This window comes from Dysidea avara, chromosome 1, assembly GCF_963678975.1.
Source record: "Dysidea avara chromosome 1, odDysAvar1.4, whole genome shotgun sequence".
Lineage (NCBI taxonomy): Eukaryota > Metazoa > Porifera > Demospongiae > Dictyoceratida > Dysideidae > Dysidea > Dysidea avara.
This window is the reverse complement of record NC_089272.1, coordinates 5,874,257-5,889,026: the sequence shown is the minus strand read 5'-3', so window position 1 is coordinate 5,889,026 and position 14,770 is coordinate 5,874,257. Positions and strand designations below refer to the sequence as shown.

The window sequence follows — 14,770 nt, the reverse complement described above, 5'->3', positions numbered from 1 at the left end:
ACTCATATTTGATTGGCTGTTTACAGGAATCTAATTTCTATAGATCCCTGCCCCTCAGGCAATGTTGCTAAAACTTGTACATTAGCTATACTGCTATACAAACATAATTCTTTTTGTACTATATTTGAATAAAGAGTTACAGCATACTGTAACAGTAGGTAACATTAATACATTATAGATATGTCAGCCTGCCAGCCAGCCTATAAGATATGTATACCTGTACTAGAAGTATACTCTATTATTGAGTGTCACGTTTGAGAGTAGTTATTAATAGTTATAGATCCACAATAGGAGAAGTTAAAAACAGGAGCTGTACAGTGTCCATTGTACTCCAATGACACAGAATTATGAGTAATAGTATTACTGTCAACCTCAATATGTGGGCTTTGGCTATGTAATCTTTTCTTGCCATTGCTTAAAATGTCAGACACTTATTCAAGCTGCTCTGTTGAACTCATTTTATAACTTCTGACAGCTTCTAAACTCCTGTGACCTGTTCTCTCCATAATCTGTTGTTCATCCATGCAACCACATTGGTGCAATTGAGTAGCAGTCATTGCTCTTAAGGAATGATAAACAGCCTTGGGTTGCATTTTCCTGCCTTTCAAGTCCCTGGGCAGTTCTTGGATATATCCTCTCTATATTCTAACTAGGTTCTTTCACCAAGTTTTTCTATTAAACGAATTTGAGCTGGGTTGTGACGTAGGTTTCTGTGTTCTTTACCTCCACGGAGAGAAAGGTAAAGCCCATTCATATCAACCATTGTGCTTAGCAAAGATTGTGGCATACTGTCACCTAAGATTTGCCAGAGTATCTCTTCCTCTTCAAATGAGAGCGGGTCAGCTTTTCTTTGATTTGTTCCAACTCCTGAAGCCTGCAACCATTTCATCACAGAATCCAGAACAATCCAAAATCGTAAAAACCCTTGTTCCTTAAAAAGTCAACATTTTGCCTGCCAATAGCTCTGAGGAACCTCAAAATTCCAGCACATATGTGATGAAGACTGTTGGGAACAAATTCATTTCCATCTTTTTCTCTTTTTTCCAGTACAAATGCACATAACCAATGCTGCAGTTCTTCAACCTTCACGTCTATGAGTTAAGGAATAACATCTCCAGTTGTCTCAGTTTGGTGTTTCACCCACTGTTCCCATAATGTAGCACAGTATTTTGTGTCCACTTGGGTTCTTTCTGGCACTAATGTCTGAACTGCATCATTGATTTCTTTGCATGAAACAGGCTTTACAAATATTTAGTGGCTGATTTTTTGTGTTCTCTTGTCTCGTCTTGTAATTAGCAGTTACTGTAACAGTACTAGTGGCCCATAGCTCTGCGCTGGGACTAGAGTGTGCGCAGCACCTAACGTCAGTTTGGTAGAGCCAGTATGAATAATGTTACTTCCGTTGTCGAGATTTCTCCACTCTTCTCGTACAGCTTCACGAAAAAAATCTAATTCCTCTTCCGTAAGTTCAGGTAGCATGGGTGTAGAGTTAATTATAGTCACCCCCGGACTAATAATATCCTTGTATTGCATGGGTGTTCCTTCGTCTGAAATAAATAGGAGTAGTTCGAAGACATGCAATTCTTTTCTTTCTTGTTTGGAGGGAAGACTTGTCATTACAATGTACAGATACCCAATGTATAATGGTTGTCAAGGTGAGCGAGCTATAGTCTAAATTAGTTAGACATTGAACCAATGGGCTCTACAGAATTTAGAAACCCTCTGGCCCTTAGTAGCACCCTCGTGCCACAGACCAGGATCTTTCGGGTTTGTAAATCCCGTAAACTCATATAGTTTGATGTCTAACTATTATTTATATTGTACAATTCTTACTTTTATTATTGTGAAAATTGTTGGGTATTCATGTTTCCTCTTTATGCTGTAACTACATGTGTACCCACATAATTTTGTGCAGTGGTGCTATAAAATGCATGTTCACAATTCTAAATAAATGGTGGTTCTCCTTTTTAGGCTAGCTAGCTACATGCACTAATTGAATACACACACAGCTTGTTTCAACATCTGGTAATCGCAGTTGTGCTCTGTGTCATTCTTTAAATTCGCACCCTAAGAGAGTAAATCACGTGAGGGTGACTAAATTCAAATTTCAAACTAGCCATTCTTGAACAATTGTATAGTTTTTATGCAGAATTGGTCACCCACACAAGTAATTAAAATTATTACAAATAATGTTATACACACACATAAACTTTAGATGATTTTTGCTCCACCTCCCCTGACCTATAGAATTGAAGAATACCATTAAATATCGGCATATCGGCTACAGGAATGGGTGAAAAACGGCATCGGTAAAAATGAAAATATGTATATCGGTACAACACTAGTAATGTACTGTCCTTTCAGTGTTGTATGGAAATAAATAACACTGTTATTTGTTTGATCTTCGCCCACGTAAGTGCTTTAACTAAAGGTTGGAACACCAAACCTCAGGAGGACATTGTAATATATAGATTAGCACGTGATTGTACAAGGCACGTGAGTGCTGTGAAATCATTCTAGAACATTCTTAGCACGTTGTTACATGGTGTCAGAAGTTTCTTGCGAAAATGGATCAGCTTTCGCCACCAGAGGCATTGAACTTAGACGGAACTATTGCTGACAACTGGAGACGATGGAAACAACGTTTCGGGATATTTTCCCTTGCTAGTGGACTATCTACAAAAGACGTGGGAATTCAAGCCGCAGCATTTCTTCACGTGGCCGGACTGGAGGCACTGTAAGTTTATAATACTTTCTCATGGCAAAATTCCGACGACATGAACAAGGTGGATAAAATAATAGAAAAGTTTGATGAGTATTGCAACCCTCGCAAAAATATTACGTGGGAAAGACACAAGTTCAACACGCGAAACCAGCAACCAGGAGAAACCATTGATCAGTATGTAACAGATTTAAAAACAAAAGCTCAGTCTTGTGAATTTGCCGAATTGAAGGATGGTCTGATTCGTGACCGAATTGTGTGTGGCATTATTTGCGATAAGACCCGTGCGCGTCTATTAAAAGAAAACGACTTAACTCTTCAGAAGGCCCTCGACATATGTAGAGCAAACGAAGCTACATCTACCCAATTGAAAACCATTAGTTCCAGTACTACCGGTAAAGAAACACACTATCAGGAAGTCCTTGCTTTTACAGCACGACGTCAAAGTCAAGAAGCAAACCCCAAACCTCGATGTGACCGATGCGGAAATCAACACTATCGTCACCAGCCCTGTCCAGCACAAGGCGTAGAATGCTACAATTGTGGTCGTAGAAACCATTTTGCAAAGGTTTGTCGAAGTCGCACTGCTACAAAGTACCAAAAGAAAGTGCACAGTGTTACACATGAAGACTCCGATTCCCCTGACGACATGTTTATTGGTATGATACAATGTGCTACCTCAAAGTCACCCGATTGGAAAGTAACAATCCTCGTAAATCGCCAGAAAATGAGTTTTAAGATTGATACAGGTGCACAATGTAATGTCATCTCCAGACAGAAATACCTCCTACTAAGCTCAACCCCACTGCAAAAATCTCATGCAAGGCTGGTTGCCTTTGGTGGCCAACGACTCGACACATGTGGTAAGGTCACACTAAACTGCCAGCACAAAGGAAAATGTTACCCTGTGGTTTTTGAAGTGATTGACCAGAATATTCCCAACATAGTAGGCTTCACGACTTGTATGGAACTGAATCTAGTGCAACGATTAGATGCTATCAACAACCAACCTGATGATATTCTCAATGCCTACAGTGATGTCTTTGACGGATTGGGATGTATCACAGACGCCTTGTACCACATCAAAATTGACAAAAATGCCCAACCTATTGTACACCCACCGAGAAAAGTTCCAGTCACTTTGAGACCCAAAATTCAACAGGAACTCAGTCGCATGGAAAAGCTCAATGTAATCCAGAAAGTTGATGAACTCACAGACTGGGTAAATAGTATGGTAACAATTATTAAACCAAATGGTAACCTCAGAATCTGCATAGACCCACGTGATTTAAACAAGGCAGTCAAACGTGATTACTATCCAATGAGCACAATTGATGACATCGTTATAAGAATGCCAAATGCCAAGGTTTTCTCTGTCCTGGATGCCAGTTCTGGATTCTGGCAAGTCCAATTAGACACACCAAGTGCAAAGCTTTGCACGTTTAACACACCCTTTGGACGCTACATGTTCAAACGTCTTCCTTTCGGGCTCTCGTCTTCCCAAGACATTTTCCAGAAAATAATGTCAGAGATGTTTCAAGATATACCAGGAGTCGAAGTTGTTGTGGACGACCTGCTCATATGGGGCGAAAATGAAGAGCAACACGACACCCGCTTAATACAAGTCTTAGAAAGAGCACGGCACAGAAATCTCAAGCTCAATAGAACCAAGTGCCAAATCAGAAAGGATGCCATTACCTATATCGGTCACATACTTAGCAAAGATGGTCTCAAACCTGATCCAAAAAAGACCGATGCCATTCTTAAAATGCCATGCCCAGAGAACAAAGATGATCTTCAAAGATTCTTAGGTATGCTAACTTATCTGGGCAAGTTTATACCAAATTTATCCACTGTAGCTTCGCCTCTACGAACCCTATTGGAAAAGAATGTGGAATGGCATTGGCACACTGAACAAGCCAACAATTTTCTATCTTTGAAGAAATTAATCACCACTGCCCCTGTGCTCAAGTATTTCAACCCTAGTAAACCTACCAAGCTATCCGTCGATGCCAGTTCTAAAGGATTGGGAGCTGTACTTCTACAAGATAATCACCCCATTGCCTATGCATCCAGAGCCCTCACTATGTGCCAGCAGAACTACGCCCAGATTGAGAAAGAAATGCTCGCTGTGGTTTTTGGATGCACCAGATTTCATGAGTATATTTTCGGCATGCCGTCTGTTGAAGTAGAGACTGACCATAAACCCTTAGAAGCCATACTCAAGAAGCCACTACATCAAGCACCACTGCGACTCCAGAAGATGATTATGTCCATACAAAAGTATCAAATCAATCTTATTTACCGCCCTGGTAAACAGCTAGTGATTGCAGACACTCTGTCCAGAGCGTATCTAACAAAACAGCCAGATGACTCCACATCATTTGAATTTGAAGTGAATGTAGTAGCATCACTGCCAATATCAAAAACCAAGTTAGAGCAATTTCAATCAATGACTTAATCTGATTCAGCTCTAAAGCAATTAATGAAACTAACACTGGATGGTTGGCCAGATCACAAGTCACAAGTGCCAACTGAGTGTTTACCGTATTGGTCATTCCGAGATCAAATATCCTCCAGCGACGGAGTTCTTCTAAAAGGGAAAAGCTCATAATTCCTAAGGCCATGCAGCCAGAGATGTTGAAATTGATACATTGTTCCCATTTAGGTATAGAGAAATGCAAACGGCGAGCCCGAGATATAATGTACTGGCCAGGGATGTCATCCCAAATCCAAGATACCGTTTCAGCTTGTGGCACTTGCAATACATACCAAAGAAAAAACCAGAAGGAGCCTCTCATCCCACATTCTATCCCAGACCGTCCATGGTCCAAAGTTGGTGTTGATCTTTTTGAGCTGAAGCAAAAGCAGTACCTTGTGATAGTGGACTATTACTCAGGATTTGTTGAACTAGACCTGCTCATTCACACCACAGCAAAGCAAGTAATTAAGCATTGCAAATCTCAGTTCTCCCGTCATGGAATACCGGATGTCTTGATATCCGACAATGGCCCCCAATTTTCCAGCCACGAGTTCCAACAGTTTATCAAGCAATACCAGATTGACCACCGTACATCCAGCCCATACCATCCACAGTCCAACGGCATGGCTGAAAAGGCAGTACAAACCATCAAACGATTGATGAAGAAGGCAGCACATGATGGAAATGACCACTACCTAGCACGGCTAGAGTATCGGAACACACCATGGTCAGACACCCTTGGGTCACCAGCCCAGCGACTTATGGGGAGGCGGACAAAGACTCTCATACCTACAGCAAATACTTTACTAAAGCCAGCAACAATTAACCCAACTGCAGTACAGGAGGAACTTCAAAACCACAGAAAACAACAAAAGATGTTTTACAACCGCCAGGCAAAACCATTGAAAAGCCTCAAAATAGGTGACTCAGTGTTGATGACATCAAAGGATGGCACGTGGAAGCCAGCCAAAGTAACCAGCATTAGTCAAAGAGCTCCACACTCCTATAACATTGTGACACCACAAGGGCAATACTATCGTAGAAACCGAAAGGACTTAAGAAAGGTGATGGGTAAAACAGAGGTTAACACAAGCACTGATGAGTTCCTAGATGATCAAGCATATGACAGTGACACAAATGAACCAGTTGAGGAAAGTTGTGGCACTAATTCTGTTGTATCAGCTCCAGACCTGAGACGCTCCCAAAGAACCATAAGAGCACCAGTTCGATATGCCGACCAGTTTTCGTGACTATAACATACGCACACACTGCACTACTTTCACTTATTTGATTAGAGTACTGTAAGGGTTTTTCATCCTTGTACCCTGTAACACACTCCTTTTTGTAATGATGGAGATGTAATATATAGATTAGCACATGATTGTACAAGGCACGTGAGTGTTGTGAAATCATTCTAGAACATTCTTAACACGTTGTTACAGACATGTACTACACAACTTCTTTATCACACTAGTACACAACACATATTATAGAACTTCATGTGGTAAACTATGATCAGTAACTCATACACTGTACATGTACGTATTAGAGATGCAACAATATATCAATATATCGCATATTGTATCATTTTATAACAATATCGCTGTATCGATACAAATTTAAACCATATTAATATATCACGTATTGTGATATATCGACATATCGTGGCTTGTTAACATATGGCTGACAATCAAATTATTGTACATTGTGGTTAAATTGAGTAGTATGTAATGCTTCTCGAAGAAAATGTAGATGCTTCTCGAAGAAAATGTAGCTCACTTACGTATTTCTCTTAAAAAACAAACAACAACATTTAAAACAATATACTGTATACCATTGCTTAGACTCCACTTTGTATCATGCAATATATCGCTGTATCATGATACACAAGAGGCAATATATCGATACGTCTACACACTGTATCGTTGCATCTCTAACATGTACAGGGGTATATAACATGACTAAATGAAGTGTTATACTGAAATGTTACCAACACACATCAACTCACCAAGTCTGCCCTCCTTAATCCGTTTTGAGCCATTGGTACACACTATGATGGTTGTACCTACAATGACATACAATACATTAACTGAAGTACATACATACATGACTAGCAGTTACGTATAATAATGTAATTCATACTGAATAATGAGAAATACACTATACATCATACAGGTAGCTAATGTATGCTATTAACAGCCTGCTAGTATTATGGAGTTGTATAAACAAATTTCAGCTATATATGTACAAAAGATCGAGGAACATATTCTTTGCGGATTTTGCAGTTTCTTTACTATCCACAGAAGTTTCATCCACAATTATCAAGGTTAGCTCTATGCCGTATAATACAGTGCCGCTCAAATGTAACATCGTCTCATGAGAGTGCAAGCAATTAAAAAACTTGCTAATTAAAGGGCATGGCACCTACTTTGTTTGCGAGTATTCATCCCAAACGAAACAGGATGAACACTTGCCAGTGATACGGCTGTCATGCCCTTTAATTAGCAAGTCCTTTAATCACTTACACTGTTGTGAGATGATGTTACATCTGAGCGGTACTGTAGGTAACTTGATCAAGTGAAAAACGAGTGACACACAAAAAGAAAAGTGCAAAAATCTTAACCCAGAAAAAAACAGTGCACTGTGAAAATTTGTACACACAGTATACAGTATATTGTAATGTTCATGACTAAATCAGACATGGAACAATAGGAAGCAATCACGTGTAGGCCGGCTCTTTTATTCTCACGTCACTTATCGATTAGAAATTATATGAAAATGAGTACTCCAGGTGTTTATAATTTCTCTAGCTCACCAGAAAACATAACTCGGCACATCCATATATTATTTTGAAAAGCTGTACTGTAGTAGCAGAAGCCCATAAGTGTCTTGCAGTGCTTATGGGCTACTATGAAGTGCTTGTAGCTACGTAACAATGTGTAGCTAAAAATCTTAATAATTATGTAGATAAAATTTATTTGGCAGTTAAAAATCTCTAACTAGACATTGCTACTGTAGCTGGCTAGACCTTGAAATTCTGTCACAAGCTAATTATTATGGCATGTGATGCCTGAAAATGTTAAAGTTATACATGTACTGTAGGTGTGATGCTTATGATAATTAGATGGGTAGCTGTATCACTGACAATGTGTGGTGGTACAGATCCTAAAGAATATTGATCTCTTTTGTATAAGTCCAGTATAAGTCCTTATAAACACAAACTGTGTTTCCCAGTCCGTGGGATATGAGCTTACCAATGTTAGTCATACCTTAGAGTCTGGTCACTTTCTAGGCAACAAAAGGACACGGGTGGGTGGATGATCAGGACTTCAGTACTATAGGCTCTTGTATATACATTATAGCTACACCAGTAATGTATAATACTGTGATGACACACTGTATAGTATTATTATTTGTTCAGTTTAGTCAATTCATGTTGAGTTTAGTGTAGCTATTAACCAAGCTTAACCAACATTCTTACAGCATAAGTAATTATGCTTCTGCAAAAATGCACTTGGAGAAAATTGTTGATGGCTAGCTATATACACTGCTCTAAAACAAGTGTAACAGTAGTTGTTAACTGTACACTATTTATAGGCACTTATTGTATGTTGTTGTAATTGTGCAATTGTACGCATGAGTGTTGAATATTATTAGAGTCGGTCTGGTGCATTAATTGGAGTCATAGTGGACCACGTGGTGCTTGCTACGGGACGGGTAATCAAGTGCAACGCCGGGTCCAGGGCAACAGTGGAGGTCCTACCGAGATAAAAAACAGATTGATCACTGATTTTGACGACTTTTTGGTACCAGCGGAATTCAGGAAAACAGCCAGCAAGGTGTCAAGATTTTATCTCCGACTCTCAGTAGCAAGAAAGTTCAGGTCTTGTGTTTTTTTCCCTCCATTTCAAAACTGTGTTTTATTCACTGGTGAATGGAAGCGAGCATGGCAGAAGGCGGCAACGTGGTTAATAACACGTCTGCCCCAGGTAGAACTCACGTGCGACTCCCGCTCAATTCGACGTGCATAACAGCTGGCCAGCTGTGTCGATTAGGCCTAGCATTGGGCATAACAATATCGGGTTCAATCAACAACCAGAGGTTGGTGGTCGAGGGCAAACTAAGTGACGAAGGTCACGACCCTTGTAATATTCAGGTGGTATTTGCGGAGTATTTGAGTGAAGCCGCATTTGTGTTGTGCGACGAAGAGGGAGAGGTTTTGACTGTCCCAGTGGCAGCATCCACGACTGAAGTCACACCCGAAGTGGTTGTACGTGAGAGTGAACACTCCAGTGAGGAGTCAGGTGATGAGCCTGATGAGATAGAAACACTGTGCCAGACACTGGAGGACATTACTATTGAGCGGGATGCACTGCAGGCGCAACTACAAGAAGTTACGCAAGCACTTGAACAGAAGAAGGCACACATCAAGGAACTGTGGAAGATAAGTTGTGGGCAAGTTAAGGAATTTGATGCAATGGTGGTAGCTAAAGACAAACAGATTGCAGTGCTGAAAGCCCAGTTAGTTGCACAGAAGCCGCAGAGAACTCTCAGTTCTTCAGATGATGACTCTGTGTCATCGGTGACTGTGTCAGTTTTGGAGAAGCAATAACATAAGGATAGTAGGCGTGGTTGTGCACCACCTATTGATTTGTTTAATGGTGAAGATCCGTCAGTGCGGTTGGATGATTGGCTGCCAGGACTTAATTTGGCTTCACGATGGAATGGGTGGACACCTGAGGAGAAACTAATACAATTGGCTGGGCACTTGAGAGGGCGCGCTGAGGCTGAATGGAATCTATTAGGAGATGACGAGACCAGTGATTTTGAAACAGCGGTCCATAACTTGAGAGAGCGTTTAGACCCCTGCAGCAAGGTGCTTGCAGGTCAGGATTTCCGACGCACAGTGCAGACTGATAATGAAACAGTGGCTGGCTATATATGCCGATTGGAGAAAGCTTTTCGCATTGCCTTTGGCAATGACAAGCTTGGTAGGGAGACTAGAGAAACCATGCTGTATGGTCAACTGCAAGAGGGGTTGCATTTGGGAATCTTAAGGAGTGCCAGTGTCTCTGGAGCTATGTCGTATAAGGAGTTGTGTATGGCTGCCAAGAATGAAGAACAGCGTCAAGCTGAACTGAAGAAGCAGCACGACTACAGCAGGTCCCAAAGTGGCTTTACTAACAAGGGAAGGTATGATGACAAGTCCACTAAAGATAAGTCTTTTAAGCCCAGTCAGAATAGTAGAATGCAGACTGGGGTAGTAGTCAGACGAATAGTGGTAGTAATGGTAACCCTAGATATCAGCAGCGATGCTATTTGTGTAACCAACTAGGCCACATAGCAAAGTACTGTAAGCAGAGTAAGAGTAAGGAAACAGAAAGCAGTGGGGGGAGTAGCCAAGTAACTACGAGGCCAAATGAGAATGGCTCAACTGTTCGCAGTCTGGAGGATCCATATACATTTCTGTATTCAGATTCTGATAGCAGTGTGGATACTGTTCGGGTCAAAGACAAGGGCAGTAAGCCTCAGTATATTAATGTCCAGGTACAGGGTGTGCCCACCTCAGGTACCTCAGGTATAATAGACACTGGTGCGGACATCACCATTATAGGTGGTGAGCTATTTTAAAAGGTGGCAGCAGCAGTGAGATTGAAGAAACGTGATTTCAAGAAGCCTGACCGTGTACCTCGGACTTATGATAGGAAAGAGTTTCTGTTGCATGGTAGAATAGATCTAGAGATCATTTTTGATGGCAAAGTACTGTGCAGTCCCATTTATATCGAGATGGATGTCCATGAACAGCTACTACTTTCAGAGGGAGTGTGTAGTCGGTTAGGCATTGTGGAATACCACCAGAATGTTTGGCCAGGCAGGAAGTTACCATGTGCTCCTGATACTTCAGTTGTAGTGGCAAGACAGGTACGAGTACTCAGAACTACAACACTTCCAGCTGGACGAGCTGTGAGAGTGGCTGTGACAGTTAGTTATAGCAAGGAACAGTCTAAGAGTGGTAGAGGTAAGCTGTGATACCTCAGGAGTGACTGTACACAATTCACTTGTTCAGCCAGATATGAATGGTAGAGTAATTGTAACAATCCGGAATGATACTGGGTTTACAGAGAGAGTTACAGGAGGGTCAGTACTGGGTCAGGTGACTGATGTGCTTGAAGTTGTGCCCTCAGATCAAGGTGACTCAGATATTGGTGCAGTAGTCGGACAGGTTAGTAGCGACAGTAATTATGATGATGCTGAATTGCAGGAACGGAAGAGACTGTTGGATGAGAGCTTTGGCCATATTGATTTACCGTCAAGGCAAAAGGACCTAATGCACTAACTTCTTTGTGATCACCATGATGTGTTTATCTTATCAGATGGAGAACGGGGTGAGACAGACTTAATACAGATGGAAATTGAGACTGGGGACGCACGACCCGTCAGACAACACCCACGCAAGATGCCATACTCGGCTAGAGAGGAAGTGGCAAGGCAGTTGAAGAAGATGCAGAAAATGTCAGTGATTCAGCCCTCCAAGTCACCATGGTCAAGCCCAGTTGTCCTAGTTAGGAAGAAGGATGGCACCTACAGGTTTTGCGTTGATTATCGCAAATTGAATACTGTCACAAAGGCTGACACTTTTCCACTGCCCAGGATTGATGACCTCCTGGATCAACTTGGAGTATTTCTCAACCCTAGACCTTGATGCTGGCTTTTGGCAGATCAAGGTACACTCAACTTCACAAGAGAAGACTGCCTTTGCTACACCTCAGGGACTCTTTGAGTTTCAAGTCATGCCTTTTGGCTTGATGAATGCTACCAGTGTTTTTCAGCGGTTGATGCAACAGGTCGTGACGGCTGTTAACCCAGTGGATGGTCCCACATTTGTGACTGCATACATTGATGATCTGCTGGTGTTTTCCTCCTCCCTCACAGAACATTTACACCACTTACGTCTTATCCTAGAAAAGTTGAGAGAAGTTGGATTGAAACTTAATCCTGCTAAGTGCTGTTTTTTACCTAAGGAGGTAGAGTACTTGGGACATGTCTTAACTCCTTTAGGTCTCAAACCTAATGCTAAGTTGGTTGCTGCTGTTCAAGACTATGTTCCACCACAGAATATCAAAGTTAAAGCGATTGTTGGGGTTGGCCTCCTATTACAGAAGATTCATACCTCAGTTTGCCAAGATTACCCATCCATTGCACCAGTTAACTCGCAAGGATGTTGACTTTCGGTGGACCAATCCTTGTGATGTGGCCTTCCAGCAGCTAAAGCAATGTCTGGTTAGCTGTCCAGTGTTCCTGTTTTGATGAAGATCTTGTCCTGGAAACTGATGCATCAGTCATGGGTCTGGGTGCCGTGCTTGCACAACTTCAGTCTGATGGTTTTGCTCATCCCATTGCTTATGCCAGCCGTGCATTATCTCCATCAGAACGCAATTATGGTATTACAGACTTAGAGACACTGGCCATAGTTGGGCATTGTCTCATTTTCACTACTACCTCTATGGGCATAAGGTGACTGTGATAACTGATCACACGGCAGTTAAGATGCACCAAACCCATCAGGACATCATGCTCAATGGTGGACAAGAGTGTTTGGCCAAGGCATCAGGGAAGTGTCAATTGTCCACAGCAGGGGCGTTCGCAGCAATTTTGAAAAGGGGTTTCCACTTCAGCTAAGTGACTGTTATATTAGAGTAGTTTATAATTATCTAACTGCTCTATTAGAGTATCTTGATCTTTTCACTAAAATCATAATTCAGAACAATGCTATAAGTGTTGCTATCATGTTAGAAACTATTATTTAACTAACATAAAAGAAATGTGTCCTGTTTCATGACAGATTTCAAACCTGAAGCTTCAATTTCTTAATGTTTGAAGTACTGTGTAAAATCCAAAGGGGTTTCCTGAAACCCCTGGAAACCCCCTCGGTACGTCCCCGCACAGAGCTGGCAAAGAGAATGTTGTGGGAGACGCCTTGTCAAGAAGCCCATGTGGAGAGTCACCAGTAGAGGGTACTGGTCAAGAGGAAGTGCAAGTAGCCGCCATTAGTTTCAACTCTGGAAATATTTTAATCAGTCATAACTTGATACAACCATGTAATGCTGTGCCACCCGAGTTACAAGTAGAACAGAGAAAGGATCCTTCTATTACTGTCATGATTGATTATATAGAGAAGAAGCAGCTGCCAGGAGACACTAAGCAAGCTCAGATAATTGCTGCGAAAGCACATTCTTACTGTGTTCTAGATGGAATACTTTACCTCATCAATGGAAAGAAGAGGAGGTGTCGATTGGCCATTATCCCTCAACAGTTACATACACAAGTGTTGGAGCAATACCATGGTGGACCTCTGGGTGGCCACTACTCAGGTAATCGGTTATACAATGTATTAAGTAGTCAGTGGTATTGGGATGGCATGTATACTGATTGTCTGAAGTTTTGTAGATCATGCCCCCAGTGTGCTATTGTTTCAGGAGGGGAGAGAAATGGGAAACAGTCTTTACATCCTATTCTAGTGCAAAGGCCATTCCAGATACTAGGACTGGACATAATGGATTTGCCAGGCACAGAACGAGGCAATAAACATGTTGTTGTCTTTCAGGATTATTTCACAAAGTGGCCTATGGTCTTCCCAGTGCCAGACCAGAAGACATTGAGAATTGTAGAATTGTTGACGAAGGAAGTGATTCCATTTTGTGGTGTTCCAGAAGCAGTGTTAACAGATAGAGGTACGAACCTGTTATCACATTTGATGTTGGACATTTGTTCTAAGTCAGGAATCACTAAGATGAACACTACGGCATACCATCCTGAATACGATGGTATGGTCGAGAGGTTTAATCGTACCCTTAAGTCTATGCTCCGTAAACATGCTGACAAGTTTGGAATGCAGTGGGATCAGTATTTACCTGGTCTGTTGTGGGCATACAGAAACACGCCCCATGAGAGTACTGGTGAGAAGTCGTCATTTTTGTTATTTGGTATTGACTGCAGGACACCTTATGAGAGTGTACTGTTATCACCTAATTCACTTGACCCTACTGAAGTGTCAGACTATCGTGAGGAGCTCATGTTGTCGTTATCATCAGCCAGAACCTTGGCTGCTTCCCAGATTCAGAAGGCTCAATCGAGGTACAAGAAGTGCTATGATAAGAAGACCAAACTCAGCACATTCAAGGTTGGTCAGTGGGTACTTGTGAGGTTCCCTCATGAGGAAACTGGGAGAATGAGAAACCTTTTGAGACCATGGCATGGACCATTTAGAGTTGTGTCAAGAGAAGACCCTGATATAACTGTTTCTAATGTGTACTTTCCCAACGATACACAGATTAAAGTACATCAGAACAGAGTATCCCATTGCCCCAAGGAGTTCCCAGCTGGATACTATTGGTACGGTGGTAAACGTAAGGGGACAGGAGCACCACCAACATGGGTGGACAAGTTGCTTAATAGCCCAGGTCAATCAGACTTTAACTCCAGCAGTGAGACCACAGAAACCGAAATGAGTGAGGCTAGTGAGCCAGAAGGACAGGATAATGATAGCCCCAATGATAATGGATAAA

General features: G+C 41.7%; 1 protein-coding gene and 2 long non-coding RNA genes across 14 annotated transcripts in view; 1 reads left to right on the top strand and 2 right to left on the bottom strand.

Moving 5' to 3' along the window:
- The window catches only part of LOC136254613 (uncharacterized), a 522,347-nt gene that overhangs the window by 41,312 nt on the left and 466,265 nt on the right, over window positions 1-14,770 (top strand). The gene's annotated exons all lie outside the window — the stretch shown is intronic.
- Window positions 1-14,770, bottom strand: part of LOC136254412 (N-alpha-acetyltransferase 50-like) — an 854,489-nt gene that overhangs the window by 805,369 nt on the left and 34,350 nt on the right. The window lies entirely within an intron of this gene.
- Window positions 1-14,770, bottom strand: part of LOC136250149 (uncharacterized) — a 42,720-nt gene that overhangs the window by 17,935 nt on the left and 10,015 nt on the right. Inside the window, exon 2 of the long non-coding RNA XR_010698451.1 lies at window positions 7,213-7,269. This is a non-coding gene — a long non-coding RNA (uncharacterized lncRNA). The remainder of the gene's footprint in view (window positions 1-7,212; window positions 7,270-14,770) is intronic.